The 22,924-nt window shown below is 42.7% G+C and overlaps 1 protein-coding gene and 1 pseudogene across 2 annotated transcripts in view; both read left to right on the forward strand.

Annotated features, from left to right (window-relative positions):
- The window catches only part of shc3 (SHC (Src homology 2 domain containing) transforming protein 3), a 289,678-nt gene that overhangs the window by 16,811 nt on the left and 249,943 nt on the right, over nucleotides 1–22,924 (forward strand). The gene's annotated exons all lie outside the window — the stretch shown is intronic.
- LOC148151907 (uncharacterized) lies at nucleotides 119–6,807 on the forward strand (annotated as a pseudogene).

The raw sequence follows: 22,924 nt of genomic DNA on the forward strand, positions 1-22,924 counted from the left end.
AGACACTGTCCTATCCCCCCTAGTCCAGGAACTCCCCACATACGTTCGAGACACCACCCACGCCCTCCACCTCCTCCAAGACTTCCATTTCCCCGGCCCCAAACGCCTCATCTTCACCATGGATATCCAATCCCTCTACACCTCCATCCGCCATGACCAGGGCCTCCAAGCCCTCCGTTTTTTCCTCTCCAGACGTCCTCAACAGTACCCTTCCACTGACACTCTCATTCGTTTGGCTGAACTGGTCCTCACCTTTAACAATTTCTCCTTCGAATCCTCCCACTTCCTCCAGACCAAAGGGGTAGCCATGGGCACACGTATGGGCCCCAGCTATGCCTGTCTCTTTGTTGGCTACGTAGAGCAGTTGATCTTCAGTAATTACACCGGCACCACTCCCCACCTCTTCCTCCACTACATTGATGACTGCATTGGCGCCACCTCGTGCTCCCGGGAGGAGGTTGAGCAATTCATCAACTTCACCAACACATTCCACCCTGACCTTAAATTTACCTGGACCATCTCTGACACCTCCCTCCTCTTCCTGGACCTCTCCATCTCCATTAATGATGACCAACTTGACACTGACATTTTTACAAATCCACCGATTTCCACAGCTATCTGGATTACACCTCCTCCCAACCTACCTCTTGCAAAAATGCCATCCCGTATTCCCAATTCCTCTACCTCCGCCGTATCTGCTCCCAGGAGGACCAGTTCCACCACAGAACACATCAGATGGCCTCCTTCTTTAGAGACCGCAATTTCCCTTCCCACATGGTTAAAGATGCCCTCCAACGGATCTCGTCCACATCCCGCACCTCCACCCTCAGACTCCAACTGTAACAAGGACAGAACGCCCCTGGTGCTCACCTTTCACCCTACCAACCTTCGCATAAACCAAATCATCCGCCGACATTTCCGCCACCTCCAAAAAGACCCCACAACCAGGGATATATTTCCCTTCCCACCCCTTTCCGCCTTCCGCAAAGACCGTTCCCTCCGTGACTACCTGGTCAGGTCCACACCCCCCTACAACCCACCCTCCCATCCTGGCACCTTACCCTGCCAGTGCAGGAATTGTAAAACCTGCGCCCACACCTCCTCCCTCACCTCTATCCAAGGCCCTAAAGAGCTTTCCACATCCATCAAAGTTTTACCTGCACATCCACTAATATCATTTATTGTATCCGTTGCTCCCGATGCGGTCTCCTCTACATTGGGGAGACTGGGCGCCTCCGAGCAGAGCGCTTTAGGGAACATCTCCGGGAGACCCGCACCAATCAACCACACCGCCCTGTGGCCCAACATTTCAACTCCCCCTCCCACCCTGAGGCCCAGGACATGGAGGTCCTGGGCCTCCTTCACCACCGCTCCCTCACCACCAGACGCCTGGAGGAAGAACGCCTCATCTTCTGCCTCGGAAGACTTCAACCCCAGGGCATCAATGTGGACTTCAACAGTTTCCTCATTTCCCCTTCCCCCACCTCACCCTAGTTCCAAACTTCCAGCTCAGCACTGTCCCCATGACTTGTCCTACCTGCCTATCTTCTTTTCCACCTATCCACTCCACGCTCCTCCCTGACCTATCACCTTCATCCCCTCCCCCACTCACCTATTGTACTCAATGCTACTTTCTCTCCATCCCCACCCTCCTGTAGCTTATCTCTCCACACTTCAGGCCCTGTGGCCGATTGGTGCGGGTCTCCCGGAGATGTTCCCTAAAGCGCTCTGCTAGGAGGCGCCCAGTCTCCCCAATTAGAGGAGACCGCATCGGGAGCAACGGATACAACGGCTTTTGCCCGAAACGTCGATTTTACTGCTCCTCGGATGCTGCCTGAACTGCTGTGCTCTTCCAGCACCACTAATCCAGAATCTGGTTTCCAGCATCAGCAGTCATTGTTTTTACCTAGTAACCCACCCAGACCCATTCACCTACCCTATGTTTACCCCTAACTAATGCACCTAACACTATGAGCAATTCAGATTGTGGGAGAAAACCCACGCAAACATGGGGAGAATGTGCAAACTCCACAGAGACAGCCGTCCGAGGCTGGAATTGAACCCAGGTCTCTGGTGCTGTGAGGCAGCAGTGCTAACCACTGAGCCACCGTGCCGCCCAGTTCTCCAGTTCTCTGCTGGCCAAATGCGCCCTCTCTACTAATTTCCGTGTTCATCTACTGGACATTTTATACTTGCCTTGCTGCTCATTTGCTGATTTTTTTTTGCAGAAGTTACATCAATTTTGGCTGGTTTGGACAAATATAATTGATCTCATTAGTAGTTTTGGATGTATGTACTTGATTGTCTCTGCTGATGCATGAATTCTATTGGCATTAGTAAGAGCGTAGGAATTACAATGTTAACAATGTTGTTGACCAGTAATGGCAATCATTCCCTATTAGTTATCGAAATAGAATAGGACATGCGATGAGTAGAAGCCAAGTGGATGAAGGTTTAGGGAGCCATGTCTCTAAGGCAAGCGAGCTGTGTTCCACACTCATGCAAAAGCAAGCTGAAATGACTGACAACATGATTTTATGGCTCTTGTGGTGGAATAGTAGTGTCTTGTAGAGTCATAGAGTTGAAGAGCATGGAAACAGGTTTAGTCCAACTGACCATGCTAACCAGAGATCCTAAACTGATCTAATTCCATTTGCTAGCATTTGGCCCATTTCCTACTAAACCCTATTGAAATACCATCCAGGTACCTTTTTAAATGTCGTATTCATCTCTAGTCTAGAAGGCCTGGGTTCAAATTCAGAGATGCCGGTGTTGGGCTGGGGTGTACAAAGTTAAAAATCACACAACACCAGGTTGTAGTCCAACAGGCTTAATTGGAAGCACTAGCTTTTGGAGTGCTGCTCCTTCATCAGGTGGTAGTGGAGAATAAGATTTTAAGACACAGAATTTATAGCAAAAGTTTACAGTGTGATGTAACTGAAATTATACATTGAAAAATACCTTGATTGTTTGTTAAGTCTCCCATCTGTTAGAATGACCATGTTAATTTCGCTTCTTTCATATGTAAATCACAAAACCCCTTCCAAATGCCACATTCTCAGGTGAACTCCAACAACTGGTGTCAGCCCAGACAATGCATCGAAGGTGTCAGCCCCCCCGTATGTTGCTGTCTGTACCACAATGTCCAGACTGATTCCAATCCAAAAAACGAACCAACAGAATCCCACGCGGACCCATGCAGTTCCCGAGCAAAGTACAATGTAACTCCGCAAATTTGTACTTGTAGAATTACATTGTACCCCGCTCAAAGACTGCACAAATCCATGCAAGACCCTGCCAACTCATTTTTTAGATCAGAATCAGTCCAAACACCATGACACAGAGAGCAGCACACAGGGGTACCAACACCCTCAACACATTATCTGGGTTGACACCAACCATAAAGTCCATCCGAGAATGCAACATTCAAAAAAAGTCCTGCAATTTACATATGAAAGAAGTGAAACCAACATGGTTAAGAATCACACAACACCAGGTTTAGTCCAACACGTTTAATTGGAAGCACACTAGCTTTCGGAGCGCCGCTCCTTCATCAGGTGGTTGTGGAGGACACAGTTATAAGGCACAGAATTTATAGTAAAAGTTTACAGTGTGATGTAACTGAAATTGTACATTGATTGTCTGTTGAGTCTTTCATCTGTTCGAATACCATGATAGTTTCACTTCTTTCATGTGTAAATCACAAAACTTCTCCTTAAAAGTTACATTCTCAGGTTAACCATAACAACTGATGTTAGCCAGACAATATGTTGAAGATGTTAGCCCCCTGTGTTCTCTGTCTGTGCTATGATGCCTAGACTGATTCTAATCTAAAATGTGAGACAACAGAGTTTTACATGGATTCATGCAGTTTTTGAGCAAAGTACAATGTAACTCTGCATGTACAAATTCACCCCACAAACGTATATGTATAAGTGTGCATGTTGGACTTTGTGTGTGTCTCTCTCTCTCTCTCTCTCTGGGTTGGGGAGTTGTGAGTGTGAGAGAGTGTATATGTGTGTGTGTATGTGAGTATAGAGTGTCTTAAGTCTATGAGGGGGTGCATGTGAGAGTGTGGGAGTGTGAGTCTGTGTATATGTGTGTCCGTATGTGTATAGGAATGCCTGTGTGTATAGTGCAATGGTGGTCACCTGTAGTGTGACATGAACCCAAGGTCCCGGTTGAGGCCCTCCCTATGGGTATGGAACTTAGCTATCAGCCTCTGCTTGGCCACTTTTCACTGCTGCCTGTCCCAAAGTCCGCCTTGGAGGGTGATCACCTGAAGGTCCGAGGTCGAATGTCCTGGACCGCTGAAGTGCTCCCCAACTGGGAGGGAACACTCCTGTCTGTTGATTGTTGTGCGGTGCCCATTCATCTGTTGCCATAGCCTTTACTCGGTTTCCCCAATGTACCATGCCTCAGGGCATCCTTTCCTGCAACGTATAAGATAGACAACGTTGGCTGAGTCACATGAATACCTGCCATGCACATAGTGGGAGGTTTAGATTAGATTACATTACTTAGTGTGGAAACAGGCCCTTTGGCCCAACAAGTCCACACCGCCCCGCCGAAGCGCAACCCACCCATACCCCTACATTTACCCCTTACCTAACACTACGGGCAATTTAGCATGGCCAATTCACCTGACCTGCACATCTTTGGACTGTGGGAGGAAACCGGAGCACCCGGAGGAAACTCACGCAGACACGGGGAGAACGTGCAAACTCCACACAGTCAGTCGCCTGAGGCGGGAATTGAACCCGAGTCTCTGGTGCTGTGAGGCAGCAGTGCTAACCACTGTGCCACTGTGCCGCCCCACATGTAATGGTGGTATCCATGTCCACACTCTGACACACTCTTATAAATAGGGACAAGATTAGAGTGGTGCTGGAAAAGCACAGCAGGTCAGGCAGCATCCGAGGAGCAGGAAAATCGACGTTTCGGGCAAAAGTCCTTCATCAGGAATTTTCCTGCTCGATTTTCCTGCTTCTCGGATGCTGCCTGACCTGCTGTGCTTTTCCAGCACCACTCTAATCTTGACTCTAACCTCCAGCATCTGCAGTACCCACTTCTTCCTAGTAAGTAGGGACACCATTGCCACCATCAGTGCTTCCTTCATATTGTGTTTAATATGAAGCTGATTCATCAGCTGAAGTGGACCAGCAGGTAGTAAGCAGTAGGAGGATTCCTGCCCATGTATGACTTAATGCTATAAATGTTTTGGAATCCAGTGCAAATGTTGAGAACACCTAGGGAAACTCCCTGCTGACTGTATGCCACTATGCCTTCATCTCCACTGGATCTGTTTTGCCGGTGGAATAGGATAATCTAGGAATGGTGATAATTTTTCCTAGACCATTATGTGTGAAGTATTCTGTTGCCTGACTCGTCTGTGTGACAATATTTGACACTACCTCCGAGTTGTGAGTTTGGAGGACATTGTAGGGTCAACAGGACTGAGTTTGCTGTGGTCATTTCTGGGTAGATGCCAGGTTAAATTCCTTTGTTGAGACTTCATTTGAAGTGATTTTCTCAAATTTCTGAGGAAGGGACACCTGACCGATAATGTTAACTCTGATTTCTCTCCACAGATGGTGTCAGATCTGCTGAGCTTTTCCATCAAATTTTAATTTTGTGTATATATAGACTAGTCCAGTTGAGTTTCTGAGCAATGTTAATCCACAGGATATTGAATGTGGGGAATTTAGTACTGATAGTATTGAATGTCAAATGGAAATGTTTAGACTCTCAATTGTTGGAGATATTCATTGCACAAATGTTACTTGTCATATGTCAGTCTGAACTTGGAAATTGTCTAGGTCTTGCTGTTTTTGGACATGAATAGTTTCAGTATCTGAGGAGTCTGAAATCATGCTGAACTTGGTGTAATCATCAACCATTATCCCCATTTCTAACCTTATGATGGATGAAAGATCATCGATAAAGCTGCGCAAGATGGTTCGACCTCAGACTCTACCCTTAGGAATACCTGCAGATGTTATCTAGAGCTGAGATGAGTGACCTCCAAAAACTGCACCCATCTCCCTTTTGTAATAACATGAATCCAATTAGTAGGGAGTTTCCCTCAATACCTATTAACTATGGTTTTTCTCCTGCTCCTTCATGCTACCCTTAGTCAAGTGCAGTCTTGATGGCAAGAGCAGCCTCACCTCGCCTTACATCAGCCATGCAATTCTGCTCTTTTATCCACGTTTGAATAAAAGTTATAATGAGTTCAGGAGCTGAGTGATCCTGATGGGACCCAAACTCAGTGTCAGGGGTAGATTATTGCTAAGCAAGTGCTAATTGATAGCATTATTGATGCCACCTTCCACCAATTTACTGATGATTGAGAGTAGACTAATGGAAGGGTACTTGTCCAGGTTGGAATTTTTCTGTTTGTTCTTGTGTGCAGGACATACATAAGCAATTTTCCATGCTGTTGGTTAGATTCCAGTGTTTTACTGTACTGGATTACCTTGAATAGGGGTCTGGCAAGTTCTAGAGCACATATCCTCAATATTATTACAATAATTATTATCACCCTACACCCCATCTTTATCATATATACTAACCTTTTCCTAGCTGCAATCAGTTCTGAAGAAGGATCACTGGATCTGTTAACTCTGTTTTCTCTGCACAATTGCTGACAGACCTGCTGAGTTTTTCCAGCAACTTCTGTTTTTGTTTCTGATTTCTAGCGTTCACAGTTCCATGTCTTTTTTGTTTAGTTATTACCAGAATACTGTCGGGGCCCAACACTTTGCAGTACCCAGTACCTCCAGCAGTTTCTTGATATCACATTAAGTGAGTTGAATTGGCTGCAGCCTGGCATCTTTATTGTTGTGGATCAGTGGTGCTGGAAGAGCACAGCAGTTCAGGCAGCATCCAAGGAGCTTCGAAATTGACGTTTCGGGCAAAAGCCCTTCATCAGGAATAAAGGCAGTGAGCCTGAAGCGTGGAGAGATAAGCTAGAGGAGGGTGGGGGTGGGGAGAAAGTAGCATAGAGTACAATGGGTGAGTGGGGGAGGGGATGAAGGTGATAGGTCAGGGAGGAGAGGGTGGCGGTTTGGCCCGAAACGTTGATTTCGAAGCTCCTTGGATGCTGCCTGAACTGCTGTGCTCTTCCAGCACCACTAATCCAGAATCTGGTTTCCAGCATCTGCAGTCATTGTTTTTACCATCTTTATTGTTGTGGCTGAGCTGGATCACTCATTCTGCAATTCTGGCTGAAGATTGTTGCAAGTGTTTTAGCCTTAACTTTTGAATTGTTGTACTAAGCTCTCCATCAATGAGCTTGGGCATATATGTACCTCCTGATGTACTTGTATCATATGACCTGCCATTAAATCATGTAGGACAACACTTCTCACTGTACTTTGGTACATGTGACAGTAGTAAATCAAATCAACAAGTAATGTTGTAGCATCACCAGTTTGACACCTTGTATTTAGGTAAACCTCATGCTGTTCCTGGCATGCCCTGCTGCACTTTTCATTTAACTTCGTTGTTCCCTGAGCTTGATGATAATAGTTTAGGGGATATGCTGGGCCATAAAGTCACAGATTGTGTTTTGATACAATTCTGCTGTTGATAGCCCACAGTACCTTTAATATATACAATATCTGTTTGAAATCTACACAGTGATAATGCACAGTGATAATGCCAGATAACATGATAGAGGTTATTCTCAATTGAAATTGGGATCTTTGTCTCCACTAGGACTAAGTGATGGTCACTCCTACTGATACCATCATTGACAGATGCATCTGCGGCAGGATGAGATAGATATGCTTTCTTCTCGTTGGTTCCTTCAGGGTCTGCTGCAGACCTAGTCCAGCAGCAGTGCCCTTTAGGACATGACCAGCTCAGTCAGAAATGGCACTCCAGGGCCATTCTTGCTGGTGGACATTGAAATGACTCACTGGTACATAATGCACTCTTGCATTATGTGCTTCCCCCAAATTGTGTTTAACGTGAAGGAGTACTGATTCATCAGCTGAGGTGGACCAGCAGGTAGTGAGCAGCAGGAGGATTCCTGTCCATGTATGACTTGATGCTATGAGATATCTTGGAATTCAGCGTCAATGTTGAGGATACCCAGGGAAATTCCTTCCTGACTGTATCCAAGGAAGATGATAATTGTTTCTGGGGCATTGTGTGTAAGGCATTCTGTTGTCTGACTAGTCTGTGACAATTTTAAAACACTATCTCCAGATGTAGGTTAGGAGGACATTGTAGGATCAACAGGACTGAGTTTATCTAAGTGGCTATTTAAATATGTCCCAAATTTTCATTTCTAAAAGCTTCCCCATCATTTGACTGGCAGATGGTTTTTATTTCTCTTATTTGCTTTGTCAGTTCCCCTCTGAAGGTTCTGTGGTTCTCAGTTGTATCACTCACCTGACATCTGGCATAAATATACTTTATCATCTTCACTTTAAACGCTATCTCTTTTCTTGTCCAGGGAACTCTAGATTTGTTTGCCATCTTTTTCCATTATGGAAATACACTTTTATTGTACTTGAACAATCATTACCTTAAAAGCAGTCCATTGATCAGTTACAGTTTTACTTGCTAATCTTTGATTTCAATTCATGTGGTAAATGATGATGATGACAGGAACAGACTTTAGGAGGACATTGAAACCCTGAAGAAATCAGCAAGCAGGTGGCAGATTAATGAAGCGAATGCAAGGCAATAGATTTTATGATGAAGAATGAGGAGAGACAATATAAACGAAGTGGTACAATTTTAAGCAATATAGAAAAAGATCATTTGACTTGGATTGTTGCTCTTACAGCAGAGTAGGTTGAATAGAGATTAGGAGCAGATGTTGATATAATGATTATATCACTGGACTTGTAATCCACAGGCGAGACTAATACTCTGGGGAAATTGTTTCAAATTCTGCTATGGCAGCTGGTGGAATTTAAATTTATTTAATGAAATCTGGAATTAAAGGTTAGTGACAGTGATGGTGACCATGAGGCTATCCTTGACTGTTGCAACAACCCATCTGGTTCATTAATGTCTTTGTAAAGGAATGCATATCTTTGATCCTTAGCTGGTGTGCATTCGTGTGATATCTGGGTTCACAGTAAAGTGGTTCATTCTGTACTGCTCTCTAGTTTGGCCTAGCCAGTAATACTTACATCTCATGAAAGACTATTAAAAGCAATTGATAGAGTTATTCAAAATCGTGAATGATTTTGATAAATTAAAATTTAATTGATTCCAATGACAGAGGGACAGTATTTAAGGAGCATAGGTTTAAAGTAATTGGCAAAAGGAATCAAAGGCAATATGGGGGAAATTTCCTACATCGTGAATCCCAGCGATATGGAATATACTGCCTGAAAGGGAGATTAAAGCAAATTCAATTGTGATATTAAGAAGAGAATTGGGCAAATACTTGAAAGGAAAACAATTGCAGGGCTCTTGAGAAGAAAAAAAGGGAATTGGACCGAATTAGAACTTGTACAGACATGGTGGACTTTGTGTTGTATCATTCTATGGAGAGTAGTATGTGATGGGTTCTCGAGGAGTTGATACTGTGATCATTGCTTTTCTTGTGGCTGAATGATTTGGACATGAGTATAGGGAATATAGTTTTGAAGTTTGTGGATGATGCAAAACTTGTAATGAATAAGAGATTAGCAGATGCCGTAGACTCAATTTCATCACATAGATGGAAATTAGAAATCAGGAATTTTCTTGGAGTTGTGAACCAACCTCCATTTCCAGTATGAAAGATTTTCACAATCTGGGAGGTGAGCTAGTCTGGAAGGAGGAAATGGTGGTGCCCAAGTTCAAAGATCAACCTCTGTTCCTAGACAATGCTTCAGATCAAAGGATGGCCTCCTTATCTCTTATTCCCTTTATGCCCTACTCTCCCCTTGCGCTGCCTCAACACCCCTCAACTCCTCACCTCCCTTAATGCATTCACCTCCACTTGCTTCAATCATCTTTATCCCCTAACACTACACCCCCAACTCTCTCACCTAATATCCAGTTTATAAGTAAAATTCACAAGTGGTATAATAACACTTTGAAGTCATAGGCACTATCCTCTTTAAAAGTTCATATCAGTTAAAATCAAGAAATTCCCATGCAACTGTGCAAACAAACTTTGCAGTCCAGGAATCATCAGTGCCTTTGAAGGTTGTCAATAGCTCATATATCCAGTGTAACTTTTAAACAGCGAAAGAGATGGCTGATCTGTTCTGTCGAGAATAATTAACAGCTATGGGAGAATTTAAAGTAGCTCTGGGTCTCACACTACCTCGTTTTTTGTGCCATGCAAACTAGTAAATTATTAGTGAATAATCTTAAGACTTCTCCAATGTGACGAAGTTGTTTTTCATTTAGCAGTTTACCAGTTGGCAATTATTAGTTAATGGTCATTTATCTTTTCTGTTCACAGCGTTATTATCAATAACTTTAGGAAACATAGATATAATTCAGGCACTTTAATGACCTGTTAAAGAGGTGACTCATGGACCTCCAATCCATGAGTTGACACCTTCACTCTGTATTCGTGACATAGAAATATTTCCTAAATATCCCTCTTGAAGATTGCGTTCTGAAATGCATACTCCGAGAGTGATGGTGGCAACTTCAAATCAGTGATTTGTTGGTTCAAACATCGACAAAAGAGCTGAACTCCAGAGGTGAAGTGAGAGTATTAACTCTTGACATCAAGGTTGTATTTCAATGAGTGTGGCATCAAGGAGCCCTAGCAAAATTGGAATCAAAGGGCATCGGGGCAAACTCTCTGCTGGGGTTGCAGTCATACCTGGCATATGGTAAGATGGTTGTGGTTGTTGGAGGTCAGTTATCTGTGCTCCAGCATATCTCTGCAGGAGTTGCTCAGGGTAGTGTCCTTGGCTGAAAATGTGACATGAGCCCTTCTTCAGGAATCTGAAGGGCTCATGCCCGAAACGTTGATTCTCCTGCTCCTTGGATGCTGCCTGACCTGCTGCGCTTTTCCAGCAACACATTTTCAGCTCTGATCTCCAGCATCTGCAGTCCTCACTTTCTCCTTGTAATGTCCTTGGCCCAAACATTCACCTGCTTCAACAATGATCCCTCCATCACAAAGTCAAAAATGCAGTTCGCCGATGATTGTACAGTGTTCAGTGAGATTCACGTCTCCCTATATACTGAAACAGTCCATGTTCAAATGCAGCAAAACTTGGACAATATTCAGGCTCAGGCTGACAAGTGACATGTAACAATTGCATCCCTCAGATGTCAGACAATGACCAGCACCAATAAGAGATAATCTAACCAGTGCCCCTTGAGATTCAATGCTGTTGCCATCACTAAAGCCCTTTATCAGCAATATCAACTTTCAGGGGTTATTGTTGATGAGAAACTCAACTGGATGCACCATATAAATACTGTGGCTACAACATCAAATCAGAGGTTAGGAATACTTCAGTGAGTAACTTACCTCCTGACTCCCCAAACCCTGTTGACTATCTGCAAAGCACAAGTCCGGTGCGTGATGGAATACTTCTCACTTATCTGGATGACTGCAGCTGAAACAGCACTCAAAAAACATGACATTATCTCGGACAAAACAGCCCACTTAATGCACCACATCCATAGCATCCACTCTTTCAGTGACCCATGATCAGTAGCAGCAGCTAGGACCTATGGGACTTGGAGCAAAGCTCTTGATCAAATATTCCAGTTATCAAGAGGTCCATATAATCAATGTAAAAATTAACAATAAGTAATAGATACATAATGCAAGAGATATACACATCAATGTTATACTTTATTTACAGCATAAATTACTTAAATAATAATACAACTTTGCCTTACTGGCAGAAAGCCTTCTCACTTGCACCCTCAACTGACGACTCGAACATTGAGGAGATTGTGATAATATAATAAACTTGTGATATTTAGGATGCATTTTTGCCCATTTGTCATGGTTCATAAGGTGCTGATTAAAACAAAGTTTGCTGTATCACAAGAGGGACTGCAGAAATTCACCAAAGATCCTTCGACAGCACTTTCCAAACCTATGACCACTCCTATTTTGAAGTACAAGAGTAGCAAATACATGGGAAAAGTACCACCTGCAAGTTCCCATCCAAGCCAATCACCATTCTGACCTGGAAATATATTATTATTCCTTTAATTGTCACTGGGTCAAGATCCTGGAATTCCATCCCGAAGGGTATCACATGTCTACGTGAACTGCAGCAGTTCAAGAAGGCAACTCACCATCACCTTCTCAAAGTCAATTAGGGAAAGGCAGTACTGGCTGACCAGCTGGTGACGCCCATGTCCTACGAGTGATTGAAATAGTCTTACATGTCAATAGGATAGTGCTGTGGCGATCAAAACATGCTACTCCCAAATTTGTTAGAAAATGTAAAAATAATAAGTACATATATTCCCTGATTTATCTGATTTTCAGATTTGGTTGACAAAAAGCACAAGAAATACTTAACAGGATTCAAACTAAGGTAAAAAATTATGAACATTCAGCATATAAGTCTCGCAGTTAAAGCTCTAATCCCTTATAAGCTGCCCATTAAACACACTGTACACATACATGATCTGACACTGACAGGTCAAGATGTGGGTGTCATGGATGAAGAAAAACTGTGAAAGCAGTTCAGAGTTTTCTGTACACAAGGTCTGCTGAGATGATTTGTGTGCTGATCATGGAGTCATAGGAGACAGACCCTCTGGCTCAAACTGGTCCATGCCGACCAAAATGTCCATCCATCCTAACCCCATTTCCCTGCACTTGGCCCATATCCTTCTAAACCTTTCCTATCCATGTGTTTGTCCAAATGCCTTTTAAATGATGTTAATGTACCTGCCTCAACCACTTCCACTGGCTGCTCATTCCATAGGTAAAAACAATAACTGCAGATGCTGGAAACCAGATCCTGGATCAGTGGTGCTGGAAGAGCACAGCAATTCAGGCAGCATCCAACGAGCAGCGAAATCGACGTTTCGGGCAAAAGCCCTTCATCAGGAATAAATATGCATATCGCTCTCTGTGTAAAACATTGCCCCTCAGGTTCCTTTTAATTCTTTCCCATCTAACCAGAAACTGATGCCCCCTCATCCTTGATTTCTCAACCCTGGGAAAACGACTGAGTGCATTCACCATATCCATGCCTCTCATGATCTTGTATACCCCTATAAAGTCAACCCTCTGTCTCCTACACTCTAAAGAAAAAACATCCTAGCTTGTCCAACCGCTCCCTACAGACCGTTGAGTCCTGGCAACATCCTTGTAAATTTCTTCTGCACTATTCCTAGTTTAATAACATCCTTCCGATGACAAGGTGACCAAAACTGAATACAATACTCCAAATGCAGCCTCACCAACATCCTGTATAACTGCAACATAACTTCCCAACTTCTGTATTCCATGTCCAAACTGATGAAATTCACTATGCCAAACGTCTTCTTCACTGTCCTTTTTCCTGTGACTACACTTTCGGAGAACTGTGAACCTGAACTCCAAGATTCCTCTGTTCCAGTGCACTCCTTAATACCCTACCATTCACCATGAAACTCCTACCTTGATTTGACTTTCCAAAATGCAAGACCTCACGCTTATTTATATTAAACTCCATTTGTCATTTCTTAGCCCACTTCCCCTGCTGATCAAGGTCTTGCTTGCAATTTCTGAGAACCTTCTTCACTGTCCACGATAGTGTCATCAGCAAACTTACTAATCATGCCTTGTACATTCTCATCCAAATCATTGGTTTGGATAACAAACAGTCATGGGCCCAGCACCAGCCCCTGAGGAGGTTCCCACTAGTCTCACTTTCTCCTAGAATGCAGTTAGCACTTGTTCTCTGTTTGAAGAGACAGAATCTGCAGAAATTTAATTTGCCAAAATGGTCAGGAGAAGGAATTATCAGAATGGACTCTCCAAAGACTGAAGGTAACAATTTTTAACTTGTAATTTCGTGAAAGTGGAGAAGCAAGTCTGTTTAGAGGTGGGAATAACTTGGTTGGTTCTTCTAAAGAGGACAATTATATGAAGTGATGTAATGGATAAATATGAAGTAAAGTTATGGTTTGTGTGAAAAAACTAACAAGGGGTGTCTTTTGATGTTTAGAAATCTAGTTGCCTACAAAACAATGTTTCATCAATGTTGATTTTGGCTAATTTCTTAAACTGAGAGTCTGAAGGCTTGAAGTCTTGTGATTCATTTAGGTTAGTCACTGTAAATTCAAATTTCTTTTTAAGTGTTTGTAGTCTCTCAGGGGACATAACTTATTTGAATGACTTGTACCTAAGTACAGTGAAAAGTTTTGGTTTTTGTGAGCAGTACAGGCAAATGATAGCAACCAAGCACATCAAGATCATAAGGTACTTAGAGTGAGTTATACAAGGTTATGGCTGCACAGGAGGTGCACAAAGCAGGATTAACATTAGCAAGTTCAACATTATTTGAAGTTAGGGAGGCTCATTCAACAATATAATAACAACAGGGAAGAGACTGTTCTTGAACCTGTCGATGCATGTGTTCAAGCTTTTGTATCTTCTACCTGATGGAAGATATTGGAAAAGAGGTTAGTGGGAGGGATCTTTGATGCTGGCACCCTGTCCATGGATGGGAGGTTGGCCTCCATGATGGTCTGGGCTGTGCACACAACTTTCTGTACTTATTTATGGTTCTGGGCAGAGCAGTTGCTGTGCCAGACCATTATGCCCCCTGATAGAATGCTTTCAGTAGTGCATCTGTAAAGATTGGAGAGGGTCTTTATGGACATACTGAATTTCCCCAGCCTCCTGAGGAAGAAGAGATGTTTACTGTCTCATCTACATGGGAGACCAGGATTGTTGGTTATTGTCACTCCTAGGAATGTGATGCTCTTGACCCTCTCCACCTCAGCTCCATTGGTGAAGATAAAGGTGTGTGCTCCTCCTTTCTTCTTGAAGTTGATCATCAGTTCTTTTACTTTTCTGACATTGAAAAAGAGAGGGGGCTGAAAAGGCATCTTTGAAGGGTTATCATGGAGGAGGTGCTGTTTTCTTTAGGAGCAACAGGAGTTTTTCCTAATCCTATATGAAAGAACCTTTCCTCACAATCCTGTTCCCACCTTGGATAGCCTTGATCCCTGATCTCATTTATTTTACACTGGGGAGACAGGATGCCAACTTCAGAACATTTCAGAGAACATCACTGGGACACAAGTATCAATGGACCCCACCACCATGTGGCCGAACACTGCAACTCCCTCTCCTACTCCACCAAGGACATGCAAATCCTGGGCCGCCTCCACTGCCAAATTCCAGCCACTGAACGCCTGGAGGAAGAACACCTCATCATTCGCCTTGGGACCTTCCAACTACCTGGGATCAAAGTTGGTTTCACCAATTTCCTCATCTCTCCTCCCCCCACCTTATTCCGGATCTAACTCTCCAACTTGGCACCGCCCTCTTGAACTGTCCCACCTATCCATCTTCCTTCCCACCTAACCGCTCCACCCTCCACTCTGACTTATCACCATTGCCCACTACCTTCATCTACCTATCGCATTCCTAGCTACTTTCCCCACAGCCCCATCCCCCTCCCATTTATGTCTCAGCCCATTGCCCCCCTCTCCCCCCACACATTCCTGATGAAGAGCTTATGCTCGAAACATCGACTCTCCTGTTCTTCAGATGCTGCCTGACCAGCTGTGCTTTTCCGGCGCCACACTTTTTTTGACTCTGATCTCCAGCATCTGCAGTCCTCACTTTCTCCTGCCCGTAATATGTCTCGTTAATCCCCGACTCTGGTTTCAAACCTGGAGGTCGCTTGCTGTTATTCCCTCTTTCCCACAAGCTATAAACTACCTCCATTCACTGATTTAAACCTTCCAGCCTCTTTCTCGACCCATACCAACTCCCACCCCTGTGTGATATCAGCATTCCTCCCAGGCCAGGTCACTGATCCTTATGATTTGTTTATTCCCCGACTTTAGCCTCCAATTTCCTGAGGTTTACTCTAGTCCATGCAGTGACATAATCTTTGTCCATCAGCCATAGAGATCTCCTCCTGAAAACCAGCTTCATGATAATGAGGCGCAAGGCTTGATATCAAGAGGCTCCTCACAAACTGACCATCTACCTCTGGGAGGATCAACTGACCTATGGTTATATGATGACATCAACAAATCACCTTTATCTCTTACTTATCTTGTTTATGTTATGCACAAAATACAAATCAAATTAATTTCTAAATGCTGCTTTAAGTTTTTGAAATAGAATAACATAAACATAAAAGATAGGTAAGATAATATAAAGGATATTTAATAAATTTTGACTTTGGATTTTTTTCCAGTATTGCAGCCATGCATTATTAAATTCATGTTGACTGTGATTATTTCCCTGTGCCTAAGTGCTCAGCCCTCTATTCCTAATGACAGTTTCTAGTAACTTGCACACATTGGAGATCCAAAAATGTGCAGGTTAGGTAAATTGGCTATACTAAATTGCCCGTAGCGTGAGGTGAAGGGGTAAATGTCGGGGAATGGGTCTGGGTGGGTTGCGCTTCAGCAGGTCGGTGTAGACTTGTTGGGCCGAAGGGCCTGTTTCCACACTGTAAGTAATCTAATCTAATCTAATCTAATTTAATTTGACTTTTAGTCATAGAGATGTATAGCACAGAAACCGAACCAATGGCCTAACTCTTCCATGCTGGGCATATATCCTAAATTAGCCTAGTCCCATTTGCCAGCATTTGGCTCATATCCTTCTAAACTTTTACAATTCGTATATCCATCCAGATGTCTTTTAAATGTTGTAATTGTACTAGCCACCACCACTTCCTCTGGCAGTTTATTCCATACATGCACTACCCACTAGGTGATAAAGTTGCCCCTTTTTTATATTTTTCCCCTCACTTAAACTTGAGAGTGAGAAGTCCATAAGTAGTTGGTTTCTCCATTCCACTTTCTTAAATCCTGGAGGAACATTTGAAATTTATACATATTGATGTCATAACAAAGTGAACTTCTCAGAATTTTATCCTTGGGTGTAAAAGTCCAGAAAAGAGGTGATAACCATATTGGCAATTCTCAATTCTTCTTTTCCTGAGGTTTCCCTGAGGCTGATGATGGATCTTTGTCTATGTTTGCATTAGGCACAGACTAGTTGGAGAAATACTAAAGAGGTGGCATGGTCCCGTCACAAAATCCAGGATCACTTTCTAGTTATGCACTCAAAGAACCTAACAAAAAGATCATTGTGGTCTGTGTCCAGACTCCACTGAGTGAAGAAGATTTGGGAGCAAACTGAACACTTTGGGTGAAAACTTGAAAAATCGCGTGGCTTCAAGGTTTATCTCTGGAACACTTGTGCAGCTAAAAATCGAGAGTACACCACTTCCAGCATGACCTGTACAACAAACCATAATGGAAGGCCAATAACTTTGACAGTATGAAAGTGGCATACATGAATCAAAATGTTATTTGTTTCTGTTTGTTGCTCCACAAATGCTGCCTGACCTCCTGAGTGTTTTCAGCACTTTTCGATTTAAATGCAGATTTCTAGCCTTCACAGTATTTAACATTTACTTAATTCTACATTGTTGTTTGATTACGTTTGTGGTATCAATCAATAATCATGTGGTGCTTTTCTTTGGTATATAAAAAATGTAGAGTCCAAGAGTATTGAAAGGAGTGATCTTAATGGATCAAATGACATTTTCTTATTGCACACTTCTCATTGCGTCAGTGCTACTTAACCTTTGATCACATATACGTTCTGGATATCTAAGTGAATATGATTTATTCTGCACAGTACAAAGTCACTGTCAAATAAACTGGTCTATGAAACAATACTGCAAAACGCATGTGGAAACACCCAAAATGGTAATAATATTGCGAAGACAATAAAAGCAACATGATCCCAAGTGCATATTTCCAGCTATCAGGCAACCCATTTGCAAAACAGAAATTTTATTAGTGGCTCAAAGTTTGTGAGAAGATTTGTAGCTCGGGTGCTCGTTGCTGTGGTTCTGTTCGCCGAGCTGGAAGTTTTTGTTGCAAACATTTCGTCCCCTGTCTAGGTGACATCCTCAGTGCTTGGGAGCCTCCGGTGAAGCGCTTCTGTGGTGTTTCCTCCGGCATTTATAGTGGCCTGTCCCTGCCGCTTCCGGTTGTCAGTTTCAGCTGTCCGCTGTAGTGGCTGCTTTAAAATGAACTATTGAGCCCACTGCCAAGAAATATCATAAATTATTGATAATGTAAAGCATTACAGAGATGGCAATTAAGCAAGGTAGGTCAACAATTTCAAGTGTCGATTAGAGCAAACAGCTGTTATTTGGTTTCTGCATGGTGTAAGATGACTAGGTGTGTTTTAAAGTCACCATGTGCTATTGGACCTAAACTATATCTTATTTTATTAAGCTTATTGATTCATGGATAATTGATACTGTTTCTGCCATAGACAATCCCAACTGATTTGGATTATTGTCTGATGGGATTTTGAAAGCAATATTAGTGTCTCCCTATTGACCAGAAAGCTTTTTTAAAAAAACTAATGAATGTAGATTTTAATACTCACTTGGTGTTTAACTGAGTATAAAAGGATGATAAAGAAACGTGAAGAGATGCCAGATGATGCACTGATTTAACCTGTCCCTATATCACTAAAGAGACAGGCACAATTTTCGTGCAATATCTGAAAAGCATTTCATCTTGAGGTTGAAGATTATTGGAAATACAATTATAGAGTTCCACAGAATCGCATGGCAGAGTAATTCTTGAATTCAGGAAATTACAGGTGAGCAAGATGTTAAAGCAGAAGACAAGTACAACTAGGGAACGGGCAATATACTCTGTGCAGGTAACTTTAACTTGCATATTAAGCTTTTAATTGAAAATGTTTTAGAACTGAGGGATCTTAAGCAAGTGAAGGAAGGGAGTGGTGAAAGCTGGATTGCCGGGTAGAGGAACTGGCTGTAATGCTGAAAATATGAGACACAAATAAAATTATTGTATCTTTCCAGACCACGTAAACAGTGACAGGATGGACCATTTCCATCCAATGGTAGTTCATTTGGAGTTTGTGGACAACTGCAGGACTCCCTTACCCTTGAAGATATTGTGGTGTTCTCTTGTATTCATGAATTTTGCAGAAATGGCTGAGGGAGTGGAGATCTTTTGTTTGTCGTCAAGGTGGAAAATGTGACAGAAATATTAGCTACTGCATTTTAATTGGAATAAATTTGTCCCATTCAAATATCAAATCTATAGTCAATATAAATATTTGATTTTGCACAACTAGTATATCCAAGGTACAAGGAACAACATTACCATTATTTATTATTTTAGCTCGATAATTGGGTTCAAATAATTTGGAACACTAGCTGTGCACAGGAGTAATGTTATAAAATTGCACAATAAAACTGGTGTTGAAGCATATAATCGTGAGCCTCAAGATGAATGTTGTCCTTTTCAGAGGCACTGAAGTTATCATTCTTAAAATCCTCTCCCTCAGTGCTGCCAATTTTGCCTCGAGCCACAATTATGAGAAACATTTTGGACTTTAAGACTGAGGTTATCCATCACCCCCTTTCTCTATCTACCATGCTGAATGTACCCATGTGCTTCCCTTTATGCTCCAGCTCACTAAACCTGATCCTACGTTTGTCTCTTGTTTCTCTTCTACCCTCCCCATGCCCTGGGTGCTAATTTTATTCATGAGGCTCATCTCTTGCTCCTTTTATCCCTTGCACACTGAAATGCTAACAATCTAACTTCCCTTTCTCGACCCATGCTAAATTAAATATCAAACGATTCTCATTTAGTTCTCTTTTTGCTTTCAATTCCATCATCACATGCTTTCATGAAAAAGCACACCCTGAAAGTAGAAAGTGACTGCTGAAATGAGCAAACAGCACATGAAATTTAATTGAAGAGAAATCTGAAGTGAGGCATTTTGGAAGGAGTTTCAATGAGAGGTGCTGTAAATTAAACACGAGTTTTATACAGGGTGTATAAACAAACCTGGGGTCCTTGTCCATATCTCCCTGAAAGTGACTATACAAGTAGATAGGGTGGTAAAGAAGGTGTATGTTATGCTTGGCTTTATTGGTTGAGGCACTGAATACAAGAGTCAGGAAGTGATGTAGCAGCTTTATAAAACTTCAGTTAGGATGAACTAAAGAGTATTATGTCCAAAACTGGTCACCACATTACAAGAAGAATGTGAAGGATTTGGAAAGGGTGCAGAAGAGATTTTTCAGGATGCTAACTGGATGAGAGGGTATGAACTATAAGATGAGGCTGGACAATCTGTTTTCTCTAGAGTGGCAGAGGCTGAGGGGAGACCTGATAGAAGTTTATAAAATTATGAAAGACATAGATAGGGTTGGCAGTCAGAATCATTTTCCAAGAGTTGAAATATTTAATACTAGAAGGTATGCATTTAAGGTGAGAGGGGGAAAATTCAAAGGAGATGTGAGAGGCAAGTTTTTTAAACAGTGTGGTAGGAGTCTGGAATGTGCTGCCAGGTTTGTTGGGGTAGATATGATAGGGGTGTTGAAAGGGCTTTTGGATAAGCACACGAATGTGCGAGGAATGGAGGAATATGGAACAAGGACAGGCAGAAGGGATTCGTTTAAGTTGATATGATGTTGGTAAAACAGTGTGGGCCGAAGGGCCTGTTCCTGTTCTGCAGTGTTCTATGTTTCGTGATTCACAAATAGACCTTTAAATGTAGTAAGGCATCAAGTAGGTAAAGCTGTAAAACGTTATCAAGGATTCTAGTTGAAATAGGCAGAGGTAGAGAGTCCAAGAGCAAGGAATTTACGTTAAACATTTTTAAATTGCTGGCTAGATTTATGTCTCCAATTCGGCCACCATATTTTAGAAAGAATCACAAGGCCTTGGAGAAGGTTCAGAAGAGTTTTAGTAGAGTATCACCATGGATGTGAGGGACTCCATAAACAGTTATCTGGAGAGATTAGAGAAGGATTGTTCTCCTAAGAACATGTAGAGGGAAAAAGACAGTATCACTGGCACCTGTGGAAAATTATTATCATTCACAACTAATACTGAACGTGGTGCCAGTAATACTGGCTGTAGCACCAGTCAAGCTGGACATGGTGCCGAGTAATACTGGTTGTGATACTAACACTAGTTCTGGGGCCTGTAATACTGGCTGTTGTGGCAATAATATTGGTTGTGGCATCTGTGAGAATCAGCATTGTGATGTCACCTGGATGCAGTGCCAGTTTTACAGTCTGTGGTCCCATATTCAGCTGCTGTTTAAATGCATTTTCCACATTTTTAAAAATTCATTTGTGGGATGTGGTGGTGATCTGCCTTCTAGAACTGTCCACCCTGCTGTGGGTTGACCCATATGCCATTAAGGAGGGAATTCCAGGATTTTGACCCAGGGAAAGTGAAGGAACGGTGACAAGGTGAGATATTTCCAAGTCAGGATGGTGAGTGGCTTGGAAGGGAATTTGAAGGTGCTGCCCTTGTCCTTTTAGATGGAATTGGTTGTGGGTTTGGAAGGTGTTGTCTGAGGATCTTTGGTGAATTTCTACAGTGCATTTTGTAGATAGTACACACAGCTGCTATTGAGCGTCAGTGGTGGAGGGAGTGGGTGCTTGTGGATGCAGTGCCAGCCAAGTGGCTGTTTTCTTCTGGATGGTGTCAAGCTTCTTGAGTATTGTTGGGATTGCACTCGTTCAGGCAAATGGGGAATATTCCATCACACTACTGACTTGTGCCTTATAGACAGGCTTTGGAGAGTCAGGAAGTGTGTTGCTCACCATAATATTCCTAGCCTCTGACCTAGTCTTGTAACAACTGTGTTTATGTGGTGAGTCCATGTTGAGTTTCTGGCCAATGATAACCCCAGGATGTTGACAGTGGCGGATTCAGTGACAGTAATACCATTGAATGTCAAGGCGTGGTGGTTAGATTGTCTGTTATTAGTGATGGTCATAATCTCGCATTCATGTGGCGTGAATGTTATTTGTCACTTGTCAGCCCAAGCTTGGACATTGTCCAGATTTTGTTGCATTTGAACATGGACTGTTTCACTATCTGAGGAGTCGCGAATGGTGCTGAACATTGTGCAATCATCAGCAAACATCCCCAGTTCCTACCCTTATGATGGAGGGAGGGCATTGATGAAGCAGCTGAAGATGTTTAGACCTAAGACATGTCATAGAGCTGAGATGGCTGACCTCCAACAACCACAACCATCTTTTAATGTGTCAGGTATGACTCTAACTACCAGAGAGATTCCCCCCAGATTTCCATTGATTCCAGTTTTACTAAGGCTCCTTGATGCCATGCTCAGTTGAATGCTGCCTTTATGGCAAGGGCTGTCACTCTCACCTCACCTCTGGAATTCAACTCTTTTGTCCATGTTTGAACCAAGATTGTAATGGGGTCAGGAGTTGAGTGGCCCTGGTGGAACCCAAACTGGGTGTTGCCAAGCAGTTTATTGCTGAGCAGTGCTGCTTGATAGCATTGTTGATTACAACTTCCATCACTTTATTGATGATTGAGAGTAGATTGATGGGGTGGTAATTGGCTGGGTTAGATTTATCCTGCTTTTTATGAACAAGACATAGTTGGACAATTTTCCCCATTGTTGGGTAGATGCCAGTGTTGTAACTGTATTGGAACAGTTTGGCTAGGGGAGCAGCAGGTTCTGGAGTACAAGTCTTCAGTACTTTAGCTGGAAGATTGTCAGGGCCTTTGCAATATTCAGTGCCTCCACATCTGAAGTAAATCGAATTTGCTTAACGTTGGTATCTGTAACACGGGACCCACTGGAGGAGGTCGAAGGCTTTTTGTCTCTAAGGAAAGCAATTCACTGTAAAAGTGCATATAATTGGAGGGACCTTCCACTGGAACTTTCAGTGTATGAATGTTGATTAAGGCCCTGAGGGGGCACCTTATGGCAATG

This window comes from Chiloscyllium plagiosum, unplaced genomic scaffold (genome assembly GCF_037043375.1).
Source record: "Chiloscyllium plagiosum isolate Xiang-an unplaced genomic scaffold, Cpla_swu_hap1 HiC_scaffold_2, whole genome shotgun sequence".
In the NCBI taxonomy this organism is placed as follows: domain Eukaryota; kingdom Metazoa; phylum Chordata; class Chondrichthyes; order Orectolobiformes; family Hemiscylliidae; genus Chiloscyllium; species Chiloscyllium plagiosum.